At 44.4% G+C, this 20,467-nt stretch overlaps 1 protein-coding gene across 9 annotated transcripts in view; it reads left to right on the top strand.

Moving 5' to 3' along the window:
* mllt10 (MLLT10 histone lysine methyltransferase DOT1L cofactor) overlaps positions 1 to 20,467 on the top strand; it is a 248,754-nt gene that overhangs the window by 100,941 nt on the left and 127,346 nt on the right. The window lies entirely within an intron of this gene.

The following is a 20,467-nucleotide window of genomic DNA, read 5'->3' as shown; positions in this document are numbered from 1 at the left end:
CCCAGGAATCAGCCTGGTAAACCTTCGCTGCACTCCCTCTAAAACAAGGACACCCTTCCTCGGGTAAGGATACCAAAACTACACAATATTCCAGGTGTGGCCTCACCAAAGTCCTATATAATTGCAGTAAAACACCCCCATTTCTATATCCAAATCCTCTCTCTATGAAGGCCAAAATACCATTTGCTGCCTTTACTGCATGCTGTGGGGCAGCGCGGTAGCAAAGTGGTTTGGGGTGGCATGGTAGCACAGTGGTTAGCACTGCTGCTTCACAGCGCCAGCGATCCAGGTTCAATTCCCAGCTTGGGTCACTGTCTGTGCGGAGTCTGCACATTCTCCCTGTGTCTGCATGGGTTTCCTCCGGGTGCTCCGGTTTCCTCCCACATTCTGAAAGATGTGCTGGTTAGGTGCATTGACCTGAACAGGTGCCCGGACTGTGGCGATTAGCGGAATTTCACAGTAACTTCATTGCAGTGTTAATGTAAGCCTTACTTGTTTTAACTTTAACTTAACCTGCATGGTTGCTTTCAGTGACTGATGCATGAAGACACCTCGGTCTCATTGAGTAGCCACTTCTCCTGATGTAAACCCATTCAAATAATAATATGCCTTCCTATTATTGCTACCGAAGTGCATAACCTCACATTATCCACACTCTGCAACTGTCATGCGTGCCCACTCACTCAGCCTGTCCAAATGACGCTGAAACCTCTCTGCATCCTCCTCACAGCTCACCCTCCCACCCAATTTTGTGTTATCTGCAAATTTGGAGATAATGCATTCGTTCCCTCTTCCAAATCATGAATATATGATGTGATTAGTTGGGGTCGAAGCACAGATCCCTGCAGTACCCTACTGGTTACTGCCTGCCAATCGGAAAAAGATCTTGTTTGCTTCCTATCTGCTACCCAACTTTCTATCCATCTCAAGACACTACATACAATCCCATGCACTTTAATACACCAGAGGTGGTTGGTAGCGGTCCGTATGGGCTATGGGCACCTCGCAGGTCATGAGCTGTAGGGGAAGGTGGTTGAATTGAACAGACTTCTTGAGGTTGCTAGCCTTTTCTCTGTGGGTTGCTGACATCCTACATGTGGTGAAAACAGGTTTGAAGAGAGTGATACGGATGTGCTGGACTGGTATTTAAATATTGTGCTGGACCTCCAAACCCATCAGCTGAGGGCAGGTGGATAAATCGGCTGCTGTCGCGCCAGGACAGTTGGAGGACAATTTGTGTGTGCATAATTAATGAGGTTCCAAGCTCAGAATCTGAATCTGAGCCTGGCATCCTGGTCAGCGGTACAGACACTGTTGGAGACGCCTGCCACTGGGAGAAGAAAATGGGAGAATTCCGCCCATTGTGTCCTGACCAGAGAATTTTTCGATCGTGTGAGATAGTGGCACAAACAGAAATTCAGCTACACAGGCTCATATACTGTCTCCCATGTCTATAACTTGTTCCCCCTGACTATAAATGTATGCAAGAAAACTGTCAGCATGAGATAAGATGTTACACCTCTGCTCCAATCACACTAAAACACACTGCTGGAAGTGGTTAGCAAATTCTGCCACCTCAGGTCCACAATGACCGACAATCTATCCCTCCATATTGAACTTGTTACACGCATGGGGAAAGCAGCTACTACTTCTGGCTGATTCATGATGCATGCTACGAATAACGTCAAGCTGATGGTTTATAAGCCTGTGTTCTCAGCACCTTGCTGTATGGCTAGGAAACATGGAAGACTGACAGCTGTCAAGAAAAGAAGCTCAACCATTTTCAACTTCATGTGGTGCATTATGGGTATAACCTGGCAAGAAAGTATCATGGATGTCGCATACCTCTCCATGGCTAAGTTCCCAAGTTTGTTAGTACTCATCAAACAGAGAAGGATTAGTTGGCTTGGGCATGTCCAAAAGATGGAAGATGGTCACATATCCAAAACTTTCTGCATGGTGAGATAGTTGGAACCAGACAGCTTCGATGATGCTCTTAGGTGTGACACGAAAGCCCAGAGCATTGAATCTCACATCCAGGAATCATGAACTGACAGAGGAAAATGGCACCACCACCTGTGGGCTGGCATACACCATCTCGCTGACCGGTGGCTGCAGTGGCTTGGTAGATGCCAACGCCAATAACAACAACCCACGACCACACTTTGAATCTTCATGAAAAGCACTTGTGGCAGAATCTTCCTCTTAAGGTGCATCATATGAAGATACCCTATCCGAAATGGATTATTTACTGAATATCCATCTTTTCATTGATGGAAGGATGCCGACATGCAATGCATTGTAATGTGAGAAATGTGAATTTTTACACAGCAAGGTTCCACAAACAGAACATGTTATTGATGAGATCATCTGCTTTTTCAGTGATTATGTAATAAATGTCATGACATGAGGACAAATTTCCCTTTTCTTTGTCAGAACAGTGCCATGAGATCCTTTATATTCATCTGAGAGTACAGAGAAGATCATTTGGAAGATGCCATCTCTGACAGTGCAACAGTCAATTTTGCAGTGGTTGTCAGCCAAAATTTAGAACATAGAACATTACAGCACAGTACAGGCCCTTCGGCCCTCGATGTTGCGCCGACCAGTGAAATCAATCTAAAGCCCATCTAACCTACACTATTCTAATATCATCCATATGTTTATCCAATGACCATTTAAATGCCCTTAATGTTGGCGAGTCCACTACTGCTGCAGGCAGGGCACTCCACGCCCTTACTACTCTGAGTAAAGAACCTACCTCTAACATCTGTCCTATATCTATCACCCCTCAATTTAAAGCTATGTCCCTTCGTGCTAGCTATCACCATCCGAGGAAAAAGGCTCTCACTATCCACCCTATCTAATCCTCTGATCATCTTGTATGCCTCTATTAAGTCACCTCTTAACCACCTTCTCTCTAATGAAAACAACCTCAAGTCCCTCAGCCTTTCCTCAAAGACCTTCCCACCATACCAGGCAACATCCTAGTAAATCTCCTCTGCACCCTTTCCAATGTTTCCACATGTTTCCTATAATGTGGCGACCAGAACTGTACGCAATACTCCAGAGTTTTGTACAGCTGCAACATGACCTCCTGGCTCCAAAACTCAATCCCTCTACCAATAAAAGCTAACACACCGTACGCCTTCTTAACAACCCTATCAACCTGGGTGCCAACTTTCAGGGATCTATGCACATGGACCCTGAGATCTCTCTGCTTATCCACAGTATCAAGTATCTTACCATTAGCCCAGTACACTCTATTCCTGTTACTCCTTCCAAAGTGAATCACCTCTCACTTTTCCGCATTAAATTCCATTTGCCACCTCTCAGCCCAGCTCTGCAGCTTATCTATGTCCCTCTGAAACCGGCAACATCCTTCCGTACTGTCCACAACTCCACCGAATTTAGTGTCATCTGCAAATTTACTAACCCATCCTTCTACGTCCTCATCCAGGTCATTTATAAAAATGACAAACAGCAGTGGCCCCAAAACAGATCCTTGCGGTACACCACTAGTAACTGAACTCCAGGATGAACATTTCCCATCAACCACCACCCTCTGTCTTCTTACAGCTAGTCAATTCCTGATCCAAACCACTAAATCACCCTCAATCCCATGCGTCCGTATTTTCTGCAATAGCTTGCCGTGGGGAACCTTATCAAACGCTTTACTGAAATCCATATACACCACATCAACTGCTTTACCCTCATCCACCTCTTTGGTCACCTTCTCAAAGGACTCAATAAGGTTTGTAAAGCACGACCTACCCTTCACAAAACCGTGTTGACTATCCCTAATCAACTTATTCCTTTCTAGATGATTATAAATCCTATCTCTTATAATCCTTTCCAAAACTTTGCCCACAACAGAAGTAAGGCTCACTGGTCTATAATTACCAGGGTTGTCTCGACTCCCCTTCTTGAACAAGGGGCCGACATTTGCTATCCTCCAGTCTTCTGGCACTATTCCTGTTAAATTTGGTACTATTGTCGGCCTTGAGCCCACAACTATCTGACTTGAGGTGCGAGAGTGCTACAACTGACTAGGGCCCTAAATGTCCACCTCGACTCTCTCTAATTTTTACAGATGCACCACAGAAAGCATAATTTCTGGATGTAACACAGCTTGGTATAGCTCCTGTTCTGACCAAGACCGCAAGAAACTATAAAGGGTTGTGAACCTAGCCCAGTCCATCACACAAACCAGCCTCCCATCCATTGACTCAGTCTATACTTCCTGCTGCCTCGGAAAAGCAGCCAGAATAATCAAGGACCCCATGCACCCCAGACACGCTCTCTTCTACCTACTGTCGGGAAAAAGATACAAAAGTTGAGATCACATAACAACTGACTCCAGAACAGCTTCTTCCCTGCTGGCATCAGACTTTTGAATGAACCCACCATATATTAAGCTGATCGTTCTCTACACCCTAGCTGTGACAGTAACACTATATTCTGTACTCTCTACTTTCCTTCTCCCCTATGTACTCTATGAACAGTATGTTTTGTCTGTATAGTGCGCAAGAAACAATACTTTCACTCTATCCAATACATGTGACAAATCAAATCAACGTGTTTGAGTTTCAGTAACAATGGGATAAAATGGGAGACAGTTGGTGTCAGAAAGGTGATATTGGCAATGGTTCGTATTTTGTGTATAAAATTCGCCTCTGGATCAAATGGGACACTCAAGCTCCATCAATGTGATTCAATCTGAGTGAACAATCAGGTAGGAGAACACAGTTCTTGGTGGAACCTGGAAACAATAGCTTTGCTTTTACTGATCTTCATTAAGAGGGAAATATGGCTCATAGATAATTTTAATGTGAGACAGGCACAGCGACCTATCCGAGTTCTTTGTTTCATTTTCTGAAATGCAAATCTCTTTCTTCGTGACATTTTTTTCTCTTCCTTCCTGCATCTTTTCTCTGTCTACCTCGCTACTCTTTTCCTTCCTCCCATTGCTTCTTCCCTGCTGTGCTGAGTAAAATATTGTGCATTTCAACTTGTAATCTTTACAGTTGTTCTTCTGCCTGATCATTGGCAACTTTGGAAAACAAAGTTTTTCACAGTTGACAGTCTTTCTGTTTATGGTCCAACAGCAAGCAGTCCATAGTTGTTCTGACCAGCTGTAACAACAAAGGAGGCTAGGAAAAACAGATGGCAAAGAAAAACCTCTAATACATTTCTGTTGTGCAGTCCTACTGATAAACTGCATTGCTGATGTGACTATGATGCAAGTGATTGTGAAATTCAGGTGCATAGTATCTGGTTTTCTGGTGCCACTTTTCCTCAAGTGTCCCTCCATGTCTCATTTCTGCACATTTCTGGTTGAGCACCACTCTAGCACCCATACATTGAGTAGTTACTGCAGCGGAAGTTAAGTTGGAGTCTTAGTCAGTTAAGACATCGAAGGGGGCCATTCCACCCTGCCAGTAGTCATTTTAGTGAGGGCAAATAGCATCCATCTTTAGTATGGCGAGGAGACAGTTTATGACATCAATCTGTACATAATGCTTATTTGACCTCAGCATTGCCATTCTGGGGCTTAATGTTCTGGCTTGCCCTCTTTTTACCTTGCACAGCTCAACATGTGTTCAGTAGCAGGCAAGAACCCCCAGCAGGGATCATCAGCTGCTTTAAGGTGGCTAGATATAGCACTTGGGGTGAATGGGATCAAAGGTTATGGGGAGAAAGCAGCATTAGGCTATTCAGTTGGACAATCAGCCATGATCATGATGAATGGTGGAGCAGGCTCTAAGGGCCAAATGGTCTCCTTCTGCTCCTATTATCTATGTTTCTGTGTTGGTTGTGATCGATTTCTACTGGCTTAGTGTGCCTCTGCCTCTCCCAGTGCTCCTATGCTGTACTATCCCGATAATAGTAAGGAGACTAACAACACCAGGTTAAAGTCTAACAGGTTTATTTGGTAGCAAACGCCACTAGCTTTCGGAGCGCTGCTCCTTCGTCAGGTGAGTGGGAGATCTGCTAACAAACAGCAAACAGGGCATATAAAGACACAGACTCAAGTTACAGAATAATGAATAATGATTGGAATGCGAGTCTTTACAGCTAATCAAGACTTAAAGGTACAGACAATGTGAGTGGAGAGAGCATTAAGCACAGGTCAAAGAGATGTGTATTGTCTCCAGACAGGACAGGCAGTGAGATTTTGCAAGTCCAGGCAAATTGTGGGGGTCACAGATAGTGTGACATGAACCCAAGATCCAGGTTGAGGCCGTCCTCGTGTGCGGAACCTGGCTATCAGTCTCTGCTCAGTGACTCTGCGCTGTCGTGAAGGCCGCTTTGGAGAACGTTTACCCGAATATCAGAGGCCGAATGCCCGTGACCGCTGAAGTGCTCCCCCACAGGAAGAGAACAGTCTTGCCTGGTGATTGTCGAGCGGTGTTCATTCATCCGTTGTCGTAGCGTCTGCATGGTTTCCCCAATGTACCATGCCTCGGGACATCCTTTCCTGCAGCGTATCAGGTAGACAACGTTGGCCGAGTTGCAGGAGTATGTACCGTGTACCTGGTTCATGGTGTTCTCACGTGAGTTGATGGCATCCGTGTCGATGATCCGGCACGTCTTGCAGCGGTTGCTGTGGCAGGGTTGTGTGGTGTTGTGGTCACTGTTCTCCTGAAGGCTGGGTAGTTTGCTGCGGACAATGGTCTGTTTGAGGTTGTGCGGTTGTTTGAAGGCAAGAAGTGGGGGTGTGGGGATGGCCTTGGCGAGATGTTCGTCTTCATCAATGACATGTTGAAGGCTCCGGAGGAGATGCCGTAGCTTCTCTGCTCCGGGGAAGTACTGGACGACGAAGGGTATTCTGTCCACTGTGTCCTGTGTTTGTCTTCTGAGGAGGTTGGTGCGATTTTTCGCTGTGGCGTGTCGGAACTGTCGATCGATGAGTCGAGCGCCATATCCTGTTCTTATGAAGGCATCTTTCAGCATCTGGGGGTGTCTGTTGCAATCCTCCTCATCCGAGCAGCTCAATATGCCCTCAATATGCCAACATCATGCACAGGTTCGAACAAGACTTCTTCACCGCGCAGGACCTTCAAGCGAAGCTATACACGAGATACATCAATGACATTTTCTTCCTTTGGGCTCATGGCGAACAATCACTGAAACAACTATATGATGAAATCAACAAGTTCCATCCCACCATCAGACTCGCCATGGACTACTCTCCAGAATCGGTTGCATTCTTGGACACGCGCATCTCCATTAAGGACGGTCACCTCAGCACCTCACTGTACCGCAAGCCCACGGATAACCTCATAGAACATATAGAACATAGAACAGTACAGCACAGAACAGGCACTTCGGCCCACGATGTTGTGCCGAGCTTTATCTGAAACCAAGATCAAGCTATCCCACTCCCTATCATCCTGGTGTGCTCCATGTGCCTATCCAATAACCGCTCATGATGCTCCACTTCTCCAGCTTCCACCCTAAACACGTTAAAGAAGCCATCCCCTACGGACAAGCCTTCTGTATACACAGGATCTGCTCGGATGAGGAAGATTGCAACAGGCACCTCCAGACGCAGAGGCTCTATATGACCTAGTTTCAAACTGCAGCACCTAGGCATGGACTGTACCATGTCTGGGCTGACTGGAAGATGGGTGGGAGGCCGAAAGCTATCATCCTGAGAGGGCAGCAGATTTGTTCTCTCCAATGTCACTAGAGCTTTAACAGGGCAGCACCTCAGTGATCTGAGTGTTGGACTACTGTGACGTCCTGCAAGCCCCTTTGAACATGGTCTCTGCAGGTCTGATGACAAGTGGCTGAACTAGTGTGGTAGCAGGTTGAGTGCCACTGCAACGGAAGCTGAGCTGGAGTCTTACTCATTTAAGGCACAGAAAGGGGTTATTCCATCCATCAAGCTCTCTGGAGCAATCCGGTCAGTTCCACTCCCCTGCTCTATCCCTGTAGCCCTGCAAGTTAATTTCCTTCAATTGTCTATCCAATTTCCTTTTGAAAAAAATTGATCTTCCCATTGAGTTGGTTATTAATACTTGCTGCAGAAAAGTATTTTTCCTCATATTCTCCCTATATCTTTTCTATCCCCTAGTACTTGTATCATCAGCTGATGGGAACAGTTTTTTTTCTTGTCTACCTTTTGGAAACCTGTCATAATCTTGTATTCCCCTATCAAACTTCCTTTCAATCTCCTTTGTTCTAAGGAGAACACCGCTAGCTTCTCCAAACAAACCTTGTAACTAAAACCCCCCATCCGTTATCCTGAAGGCAGTTTACATCCCGTCCCATGCAGACGTGAAGATTGTGCTGGACGAAATATACAGCACTACGATTAGCCTTGAGACAAAACATCCAACGGCTTTGTTCATTGTGGCCAGGGGCTTCAGTCAGGCCAAGCTCAAGAGTGTACTACCAAGTTAAGATCAACACGTCTCCTGTTCCACCAGAGGCCCAAACATCCTAGATCACTGCTACACAAATATCAAGCATGCCTACCGCTCTTATTGCCTGCCCGCACTTTGGCAAATCAGACCATAAGGCTGTGCTCCTGCTCCCAGCTTCCAAGCAAAAACTGAAGTGGGAGAATCCATCAAAGAAAGTTGTGCAAAGTTAGTCTGAGGAATCGGATGATCTCCTACGGGACTGCTTGGAGTCAGTGGACTGGTCAGTATTTTAAAACTCTGCGACCAGCCTGAATGAGTACGCCACTACAGTAACTGACTTCATTAGTAAGTGTGTAGAAGACTGTGTGCTAAAGAAGCAAATCCGTGTGTTCCCCAACCGGAAACCATGGATGAACAGGGATATCCACTGCTTGCTGAAGTCCAGGTCTGAGGCGTTCAAGTCAGGTGACACTGACCGATACAAGAAAGCCAGATACGATCTAAGGAGAGCCATCAAAGATGCCAAAAAACATTACCGGACCAAGCTAGAGTCACAGACTAGCTACACCAATCCCCGCTGACTATGGCAAGGTCTGCAAGACATAACAGACTACAAGATGAAAGCATGTAAAATCGCCGGCTCCAATGCATCCCTCCCTGATGAGCTCAATGCATTCTACGCCCGTTTTGAGCAAGAGGTCAGGAGAGCATGCCCTCCATCCTGGAAGCCCTGGGTGAACCTGTATCAGGGGTCACCACTGCAGATGTCAGAGCAGCTTTCTCAAAGGTCAACCCACGGAAAGCCACTGGCCCGGATGGCATACCCGGACGAGCACTCCGATCCTGTGCAGATCAGCTGGCGGGAGTATTCTCAGACATTTCAACCTCTCTTTACAACAATCTGAAATCCCTGTCTGCTTCAAGAAGACGACCATCATCCCAGTACCTAAGAAAAACCAAGCAGCGTGCCTTAATGACTATCGGCCGGTGGCTCTGACATCCATCATTATCAAGTGCTTTGAAAGGTTAGTCATGGCACGAATCAATTCCAGCCTCTCAGACTACCTGGATCCACTACAGTTTGACGTTCGTCACAACAGGTCCACAGCAGGCGCCATCTTCCTGGCCCTGCACTCAACCCTGGAACACGAGATAACAAGGACACCAATGTCATACTCTGATTGATTGATTGAGTACAGCTCAGCCTTCGACAGCATTATTCCCATGAAACTCATCTCCAAATTCCGTGGTCTGGCCTCGACATCTCCCTCTGCGACTGGATCCTGAACTTCCTAACTCATAGACCACAATCAGTGAGGATAGGCAACAACATCTCCACGATCATTCTCAACACCAGTGCCCCAGAAGGTTGTGTTCTCAGCCCCCTACTATACTCCTTATACACCTATGACTGTGCGGCCAAATTCCCCTCCAATTCGATTTTCATGTTTGCTGACGACACCATCCTAGTGGGTTGGATCTCAAACAATGATGAGACACAGTACAGGAATGAGATAGAGAATCTGGTGAACTGGTGCGGCAACAATAATCTCTCCCTCAATGTCAACAAAACTGAGGAGATTGTCATCGACTTCAGGAAGCGTAAAGGAGAACATGCCCCTGTCTGCGTCAATGGGGACAAAGTAGAAAGGGGCGAGAGCTTCAAGTTTTTAGGTGTCCAGATCACCAACAACCTGTCCTGGTCCCCCCATGCTGACACTATAGTTAAGAAAGCCCACCAATGCCTCTACTTTCTCAGAAGACTAAGGAAATTTGGCATGTTAGCTACGACTCTCTCCAACTTTTACAGATGCACCATAGAAAGCATTCTTGGTAGCTTGGTATGGCTTCTGTTCTGCCCAAGACCACAAGGAACTACAAAAGATCTTGAATGTAGCCCAATCCATCATGTAAACCAGCCTACCAATGTATTGACTCTCTCTACACTTTCCGTTGCCTTGGCAAAGCAGCCAGCATAATTAAGGACCCCACGCACCCCAGACATTCTCTCTTCCACCACCTTCTGTCGGGAAAAAGATACAAAAGTCTGAGGTCACAGACCAACCGACTGAAGGACAGCTTCTTCCTGCTGCTATCAGACTTTTGAATGGACTTACCTTGCATTAAGTTGATCTTTCTCTACACCATAGCTCTGATTGTAACACTACATTCTGCACTCTCTTGTTTCCTTCTCTATGAACAGTATGCTTTGTCTGCATAGCACGCAAGAAACAATACTTTTCACTATGTTAATACATGTGACAATAAATGAAACCAAACCATCCCTGGAATCGTTCTGATAACTCTCCGTTACCAGAGGATCCTTGTATCCTTCCTAAAGCGTAGTGACTGGAACTGGAAGCAATATTGTCATTGTCGCCTACCCAGAGTTTTTTAATTGTTTAACACACCTTCCCAGTTTTTGCACTCGATGCTTCTATTTATTAAGCCCAAGATACCACATGTTTTGTTAATCTCCCTCTTGAGATCCTACCACCTTCAAAATCTATGCCTCTGGAACCCCAGGTCACACTCTCCTTGTACACTCTTTTGAGCTGTACCTCTTCCTATTAGAATAAAAATTGAAGCATTAAACCCTATAGGTTTGAAATACTTTATAGTGTTAAATATTTCTACATTTCTATATTTGTAAATGAAATAACTTCAAAAATAACAAATTTAAAAATAATGAAAGAAAAATACGAGCTCTTCTTGCTTAGCTCGCACTTGCTGACCCTCTAGCTTGCTGTCTCTCCTGCTCACCGACCCACCGGCATATTACCTCTGACTCACCAACTCTCTGCCTCCGTCTTTCTGGATTGCTGTGCCATTGACCGTCCAACTTGTCAATTGTTCGGCTTGCTGCCTCCTTCTAAGCCTCCAGCTCCTCTCCCGTCCCCTGATCTCTGGTTGGCATGCCCCGCCCCTCTGCCTGGTCCTGATGGTGTTCTCTGACCACCTCTCTTGCTGCTGACTCTTCTCGCCGAACCTCCCACTCCATTGTCTTTTCTACTTGCTGCTCCTTTTGCCTGAGCCCTTGCTGTGAGTAAGGGCTCTGGAGATGAGCAGTGAGTGACAGGAAAGAGCTGCTTCAAAACGAAAGCAGCTTTGAGTTGCAGGATTGCGGAGGTAAACCACAAGCTAGAGGGTGGTTGGCTAGCAGGAATGTTGGCGAGGGAAAGGGTTAGGGAGTGGGAATGGCCCCTCCAAAATGGGGCAGATTGGGTCACATGGCCATACATCAGACCTGGTGTAAAATAACTTCTGACACTAAATGCAAAAACCTCCCCAAATTTAAATGGAGCCTTACGGTATCATCCTCACTTTTTGCTACTCTTCAAATTTGTCCCATCAGAAAACTTGAATTTTTATTGTACATTTCAATATCAAAGAAAAGTAGTGGGCCTAACATTACTGTCTATTATCCTCCTGTCAGAAGAATAACCATTTACGATAACTGTTTTCTTAAGTCAATTCTTTTATCCAGGTTGACACTGACCCTTCTACTCCATCCGCTTCAACCTTGTTAATCAGTCGTTTATGTGATACTTTGTCAAACAATTTTTCTTAAAATCCATATTCAGAGCATCCATCTCATTCCCTTCAACTTTCTCTGTTCCTTCAAAATATTAAATGAGATCAGTGAAGCATGATCTGCCTTTTACAAATCTGTGCTGGCTCTCCCTACCCCCGGTTTCGAGGAATGTACTTATGCCCTTTCTTGAACAGAGATGTCCTATTCGCCATTTTCCAATCCCTTGGCATCTCTTGATTTTGATTTGATTTATTAATGTCACATGTATTAACATATAGTAAAAAGTATTGTTTCTTGTGCGCTATACAGACAAAACATACCGTTCCCCCATTTCTAGAGAAAATTGCAAGATTATATCCTTCCACAGTCACAAACCCCACTTTCTTGCCACCTAGATCAGGTGATTTATTTGCTCTTAGCATTGTCAACCCTTTCTATACCTTCTGCCTCTCGATTTCAATCCCAGCCATTACCTTTAACATTTCCACATCTACCAATATTTTGTCAGCATCGTCTTGCATCAAGAATACTGACACAAAGTGCTCATTAAGTATTGTAGCCTAGCCTTGCGCCGCTAAGTATGCATCACTTGTTTTGTCATTAATTGGACCGACTCCAACACTTGGTAAAATAAAGTCGCCATAGTCTCCGATGACTGTAGGCTGCTGTTTCCTCCTGAGGGGGAGAGCTGACTGGTGTTATTTACAGTAAGAAGTTTAACAACGCCAGGTTAAAGTCCAACAGGTTTATTTGGTAGCAAAAGCCACACAAGCTTTCGGAGCTCCAAGCCCCTTCTTCAGGTGAGTGGGAATTCTGTTCACAAACAGAGCATATAAAGACACAAACTCAATTTACATGAATAATGGTTGGAATGCAAATACTTACAACTAATCAAGTCTTTAAGAAACAAAACAACGTGAGTGGAGAGAGCATCAAGACAGGCTAAAAAGATGTGTATTGTCTCCAGACAAGACAGCCAGTGAAACTCTGTGGGGGTTACAAATAGTGTGACATGAACCCAATATCCCGGTTGAGGCTGTCCTCGTGTGTGCGGAACTTGGCTATCAGTTTCTGCTCAACGACTCTGCGCCGTCGTGTGTCGCGAAGGCCGCCTTGGAGAACGCTCACCCGAATATCAGAGGCCGAATGCCCGTGACCGCTGAAGTGCTCCCCAACAGGAAGAGAACAGTCTTGCCTGGTGATTGTCGAGCGGTGTTCATTCATCCGTTGTCGCAGCGTCTGCATAGTTTCCCCAATGTACCATGCCTCGGGACATCCCGAGGATGTCCCGAGGCATGGTACATTGGGGAAACTATGCAGATGCTGCGACAACGGATGAATGAACACCGCTCGACAATCACCAGGCAAGACTGTTCTCTTCCTGTTGGGGAGCACTTCAGCGGTCACGGGCATTCGGCCTCTGATATTCGGGTGAGCGTTCTCCAAGGCGGCCTTCGCGACACACGACGGCGCAGAGTCGCTGAGCAGAAACTGATAGCCAAGTTCCGCACACACGAGGACAGCCTCAACCGGGATATTGGGTTCATGTCACACTATTTGTAACCCCCACAGAGTTTCACTGGCTGTCTTGTCTGGAGACAATACACATCTTTTTAGCCTGTCTTGATGCTCTCTCCACTCACGTTGTTTTGTTTCTTAAAGACTTGATTAGTTGTAAGTATTCGCATTCCAACCATTATTCATGTAAATTGAGTTTGTGTCTTTATATGCTCTGTTTGTGAACAGAATTCCCACTCACCTGAAGAAGGGGCTTGGAGCTCCGAAAGCTTGTGTGGCTTTTGCTACCAAATAAACCTGTTGGACTTTAACCTGGTGTTGTTAAACTTCTTACTGTGTTTACCCCAGTCCAACGCCAGCATCTCCACATCATGGTGTTATTTAACCTGAGGGTCACCACACTTCAGGTGAGGAACAAGATTGAGAAGGCAAGCCTTCATGAATAACCTCAGCCGGTACGAGAATTGAACTTGCGCTGTTGGCATTGCTCTTACTACCACATACTATTGACATGCAGTTGGAAGATTTTTGGGTTCTCTCTTATGTTGACTGGCATTCTATTCTCACTTTCCCTATTTGCTAGTCTTATTTTCTTCTCTTCTCCTGTCACCCTATTATAATGACACCCACTCTTTCCAGCACTTGCAATATCTTGCATAATCATCACTACCCCACGTTTTTTATTTTTAAAAAAACTTTATATTCTTGAATGCCTCACCTTTTAAGTTGCATTTCCATTATTACCACTATATGGAATTCTTAAACAGATATTTGAGTTTGTAATTAACCAGTCTTATTCACCACACTGTGCATTTAAATACATATATTGTAAACCTATTCTTGTGTTCCTCGTAGATTTTAGTCTGCTACATCATGTTTGAGTCTGTAATGGCCGCTATTTCCAGACTTAGAAGTTTGGGCTCCAAGCTCTGCACAAAGCCTTGTACCATCAGTGGTTGAAGATGGTTGAGGCTGAGATAGTACCCTGAGAAACTCCGACAGTATTGTCCTGAGGCTGAGAGAATTGACTTGCAACAATCACAGATTGATGTTGAACGCTGCCATGCTCCTTGATAGTAAGAACAGGGATTCTGCCAACCCTATCATAAAAAGCAGGCATTTCAGTGTGCATACCCATCATTGTATTTAATCTTCTGAACAAGTGAGCGCTTGTACGTGACCCAATCCCTCTGGCAGGCTGTCACCTGTGTTGTCCTTGTATGCAGTGTCTCGCAACATGCATTTTCTGTCTCTAACCGATCCTATAAATTATACCCAGTGTCAGTATTTGAGCTAATGGCAGTGACTGAGTGTGAGTGATATTTTTACTACTTCACCATTTTCTTTCCCATGTAACTCTTGCACTTTCATTGTTTCCTGGACAGGTTGCAGCTCTTGGCTATCTGAAAGGAGAAAGACTTTGTGATAAAGGGTTGTGGGGAAAGCACTCCTGACGTGTGCCTTGTAGATGATGGACAGGCTTTGAGAAATCATGAAGTGACTTACTTGCTGCAGAAATTCCTACCTCTGACCTGCTTTGCCTAAGTACCTCTTTAGCTTGTCCAGTTAAATTTCTAGTCAGTGGGAACCTCCAAAGTGTTGATGGTGATGGTAATGCTGTTGAATGTCAAGGGGACATGGTTAGATTCTCCCCTGTTGGAGTTTTGTATTGCCTGCCACTTAGTTGTGCGAATGTTACTTGCCATCAGTCCAAGCTGAAATGTCCACATTTTTTGCCAAATATTGTGCTGAATATTGCGCAATCATCAGTGAACACCCTTCATTTCTGATCTTAGAATGGAAGGAAAGTCATTGACAAAGTACTTGAAGATGGTTGAGACTGAGATACTACCGTGAGGCTGAGCTAATTGACCTCCAACAACCACAGTTGTGTTTCTTCGTGCTACATACGAAATGAACCATCGAGTGTTTTGCCCTGAATCCAAGAGTTCATTTTAAAAAGTGCTCCTTGATGCCACACTCGGTCAAATATTGCCTTGATGACAGGGCAATCACACTTAACTCTTGAATTCAGTTAATGTCGTCCCTGTTTGGACCAAGGCTGTAATAAGGTCAGGAGCTGAGTGGGCCTGGTGGAGACCAAACTGATCATTGGTGATAAGGTTATTGCTGTGCAAGTACTGCTTGATAGTGATGTTAATGACACCTTCCATCACTTCATTGATGATTGAGAGTAGACTGATGAGATGGTAATGGACTGGAATGGATTTTTCTTTCATTTTGAGAACATGACATAACTGGACAATTATCCATATTGTCAGCCCGGTACTAGTGATTTGAATAGGGCTCTGCTGGTTCTGGAGCTGCTAGACTTGTTCTGAATCTACACTAGTTAACATCATGCTTGTGGCACAACATGATGGACAATATTCTCAGTGTGGAAACATTACTTTGTCTGCACAGGTTGTGTGGTGATCACACCCATTAATAGAGTCATGGACCGATGCACCTTTGGCAGGTGAGGCTGAGGTGAAGTCAGTGTTGATCATGGAGGGATGGCACGAGGTGATGATCTTCAGGATGTTTCGTTGCCATATTTGACCTGATGTCTTAAGTTTTAATGCAGGCCGGAGTCAATGTAAATGACTCCCTGAGCCATTCCGTCCACTGTATCACCACCTCTCGAGGTTTGTGCTGCCAGTGGGAGACGATCTACCCAGGAGTAGTGATGGAGGAATAGTGATGGCTGTAAGATATGATTTGGTGAGTATGACTGTCAGTGGTGGTTTGCCTTGTCTGTTTGACAGCTTCCTCAAATTAGGGACTAGCCCCCAGAGATTCATGGGGGTTGATTGGGCAGGATGTGTCATTGTTTCCAGTGCCAAGGATGGTCCATCCAGTTTTATTCATTTACGACTCTCTAGCTGTTTGGTGCAACGGAGTGATTTGCCTGGCCATTTCAGAGGGCATTTAAGAGTCAGCCTCATTGCTGTGGGCCTGGAGTCATGTACAAGCCAGACCAGGTAAGGATGGCAAATTTCCTTCCTTCAAGGATGTTGGTGAACCAGGTGGATTTTTACAACAATCCAATAATTTCATGGTCACCATTACTGAGACTCGATTTAATTCCAGATTTTTAAAATAATTATTTGAATTCATAATACACCAGATGCCAACATTAGCCTAGGCCTCGAGGTTAGTGACATTACCATTCCACCACCGTACCACCATGCCACTGCTCCACTATCTTTATGGTTTTAGCTCCACTGTTGGCTATTACCTCAACCATGGTTGCTCCAATGTTGGTGAGCACTGTGTCCTCCATTGGGGTCAGGAAATGGAACCATGCCTGCTCCTATTGGTTTAGTACGATTTTCTTTATTCATTATCTTATTCCTGCAAGAAAGAGGTGAATGTTTCATTGAGTGTGGAAGAATGTGTTTGAGTTGTTGGGGAGGGAAACAGTTAATTGTCAAGGAGTGGATAATTGTAAGTTAATTAGCTATTTCATTCAGTATGTATATAAAGGGGTAACAAGTCAAGGAGGAAGCGTTTTATGTCAAGAGAATAAAGCTCAGTTTGAAGAAGTCAAGACTTAGGCCAGAATTCTACTGTCCTGCCCACCATGGAATCTGAGCGGGTAAGGGGCGGACAGTGGAAATGTCTGTTGACCGCGGGTGGGATTGTCCGGTCTTGGGTCGAGTGAAGCCGTAAAAATCCCACCCTTAGTCTCTGTCTTTGTCATCAAGCAACTATTGCAACTTAATATGAGAGATTTGGCTGTTGCAGTTTAATAGCCGGTAGCATAGGGATGCCGTGAGATATGAGTATAAGGCTTATAGCAGTTCTAAGTGTTTGAGGGTGTAATGAAGCTGTGAATGCGAGATCTGAGTTGTAATAGAGACTGCTTGTGGGTGAGCGGGCATTGATGCATTGAGCAAGGTGAGCTTACTGGTGCAGTTAGTGGGGTATAACATTAGCAAGTATGTTCACTGACCTTGACCACTTGCAAGTTTCTTTCAGAGCAGCACCCAGTTCCCTAGGGCTAGACTCTTAGTATCGACAGCCAAGGATATCTTGTTCCATTGTCTTTGCAACTCGTTGGACTCCCTATGGGTAAATTACATCTTTTGACTTCCAGGACAGCATTGGAAAATATTTGCAGCCTGCTGTCTACCATGTTGTGGAATTCTAGTGCCTAAAATCACTTTCAGAATTGCTTCCCAAAACTGTTCTTTGCAAAAGATACATCTCCTTTAAGAGGTATAGGCTGGCTTTAATTGGTGAAAGTTATCCTTAGGGGAGCCCCTCTCAATTTTGTGTGCCCTGCTCAGACATACAGCCACTCAGTCATGCGCTTAGCACTAGCTGCATACTACCATTGTTTAAATTAGTAGGCCAAATGAAATTAGTGTGCTGTCAACTTTAAAAGCATGGGTACGAGTTAGTCACACATTGCGACCGGTGTGCTCATTTTCAGGGCTTATTGAATCATTCATTTGGGGTTTGACTAAAACACTGAAGCATCACTGTATTTCACTCCCTTTGAGATGAAGGCTAACACGACATCAGATGTTTTGATTATATTTTTCAATTTTTAGTGCCTTTGTGCCTTGATATCCTTCTTTATATCAGGGCCAGAACTAAGTAACATACTCCAGTGCGGCCTAACCAAGGTTCCATACAAGTTTAACCTTGTCTGATTTTTGAATTCTGTTGTTCCCGAAATGAACCTATGTACATTTGTTTGTCTTTTGTTTATCTGTCTTACTACTTCCCATGGTTTGTAAATCTCTGTCCTAATATCCATTTGCTCCTTGACCCTAGTTCAATCCTTATTTTTGGGGTAACTGGTGACATCCAAATGTACTATCTTGCACTTGCCTGCATTGAAATTCATTTGCCATTTACGTTGCTGTTCTTCATGTTATTAATTATATTCTGCTGCAGTCTTCCTCAACATTAACCAAACCACCCAGTTTGGTGACATCTGCAAACTTTAATTTGTATTTCAGATTCCTGAGTCCATACCATTTATGTAAATGGTGAACAACAGAGGTTCCAACACCTATCCCAGTGGAACATCAATCCTATATTCTGCTACTCTAAGTAACTACCGTCAATGGTTACTTACTGTTTCTGCTGTGTTAGCCAGTTGCTACCCATTCTGCTCCTTGTCCCCTGACCCTGTGCTCTGACCTTTGTCATGGGTCTTCTATTGAAAATCCAAGTATCTTGCATCAAGTATGTTATCCATATCTACACTTTTTGTTACTTCAGTTAAATTAGTTGAACATGACCTACCTGTTTGAAATCTGTGCAGATGATTCTTTATTATACTTTTGTTTCTAAATATTTTTCTATTTTACTGGAAAAGAGACATGTTATGTAAGCTTTTCATTTTGCACCCAGGGCAGTTTGCAAGAATACCAATAGTTAAGGGAACAACAATTTGTACTGTATGATGAGATTGGTTTTCAAATGTTCTCTGGTAGAGGCGATACCATGGAGAATGTGCCAGGAAATAGTTAATGGCAAAGTTTATGTTCAAATATCAAACCAGGCAAGTTGGCTCTGGTCAGAGCATTGCTATCGTGAATGAACCAAGGGATGACTGTCTTCAAAGCTTTTGTTTAGTTTAAAAAGGCATACTATATGGACATTCTCCTTCTTGAATTTGTTTTCAGTATAATTAACAAAATTCAAAGTTCGGCAGTTCATGTCCCCTGATGCATTCTCCATGGTAATACCTCTATCAATCAGAGCCTACTTGCCAATCAATCACCACTCTCTTTTCGTGCAGTATAAATTGTTCTCTCTGCGAACTGTTCTGATGAGTGCAAGACAAAAAGCTTCCACAGCATGCCCCTTTTTAGCAGGTTCTGTACCATTAAATAGCTATACTTCTGTTTTCTAAATATCCAGACAACTACAAAGTCAGGTGATGGCAGTTCCTGCATATTTTCCCATGGGGGTATTGGTAGTATTCAGTAAGCCCAATTAGAAATATGATTACGCAAGCAAAATATTAATGCTGGAAATCTGAAAAGTGCTGAAAATATTCGGGTCAGGCAGCATCTGTGGGCAGAGAAAGAATAAACATTTCAGGTTGATGACTATGGACTAGTTATGATTTCAGGACTACGATGAAAGTTCGTTGATCTGGAACATTAACTCTCTTTCTCTTTTCACTGAGGCTGCCTGACCAGAATATTATCAGCTGTATCTGGAAATATGATAAGTTTAAAAGATCATCTCAATTTAAAAACAATATTTTGAAGAGCAATTTGAATGTAAATCAAAAAGCTTTATTCAAGTAAACTTCACAGAATTAAGCAGCACAAGAGTAAATCATTGGGCCCATGTTTGGTGCTGGTCTTTGAAATTCATCCCACTCCATTGCACTTTAGTCACAACTTTGAAAGTTACAATTGAATCTGTTGACACTACCATTTTGGGGAGTGCATTCAGATCAAAACTTGCTGCTTGAATTATTCTCCTCATGTTGCCTGTGATTCTGAAGGTGCTTGACAGGGTAGATAGTGAGATTTATTTTCCCCTCCCCCGGGAAGCGGAATATAGAACATGGGGGCACAGTCTCAGGATAAAGGCAATTGTTTAATATTGAAATGAGACCAAATTTTGTTACTCAAAGGGTTATGAATCTTTGGAATTCTATAGCCCGAGGGTTGTGAATGCTCCATCATTGAATATATTTAAGACTGGGATAGATAGATCGTTAGTCTCTCACGGAATCAATCTCAGAATTGGTATCATAGAAACCCTACAGTGCAGAAAGAGGCCAGTGGGCCCATCGAGTCTGCACCGACCACAATCCCACCCAGGCCCTACCCCCATATCCCTCTAACCTGCACGCCTCAGGACACTAATTTTAGCATGGCCAATCGACCTAACCCGCACATCTTTGGACTGTGGGAGGAAACCGGAGCATCCGGAGGAAACCCACGCAGACACGAGAATGTGCAAACTCCACACAGACAGTGACCCAAGCCAGGAATCGAACCCAGGTCCCTGGAGCTGTGAAGCAGCAGTGCTAACCACTGTGTTACCGTGCCGC

Source organism: Mustelus asterias, chromosome 2 (genome assembly GCF_964213995.1).
Source record: "Mustelus asterias chromosome 2, sMusAst1.hap1.1, whole genome shotgun sequence".
NCBI classification, from domain to species: domain Eukaryota; kingdom Metazoa; phylum Chordata; class Chondrichthyes; order Carcharhiniformes; family Triakidae; genus Mustelus; species Mustelus asterias.
Note: the sequence above shows the minus strand (reverse complement) of the source record. Positions and strands in the feature narration are given on the sequence as shown.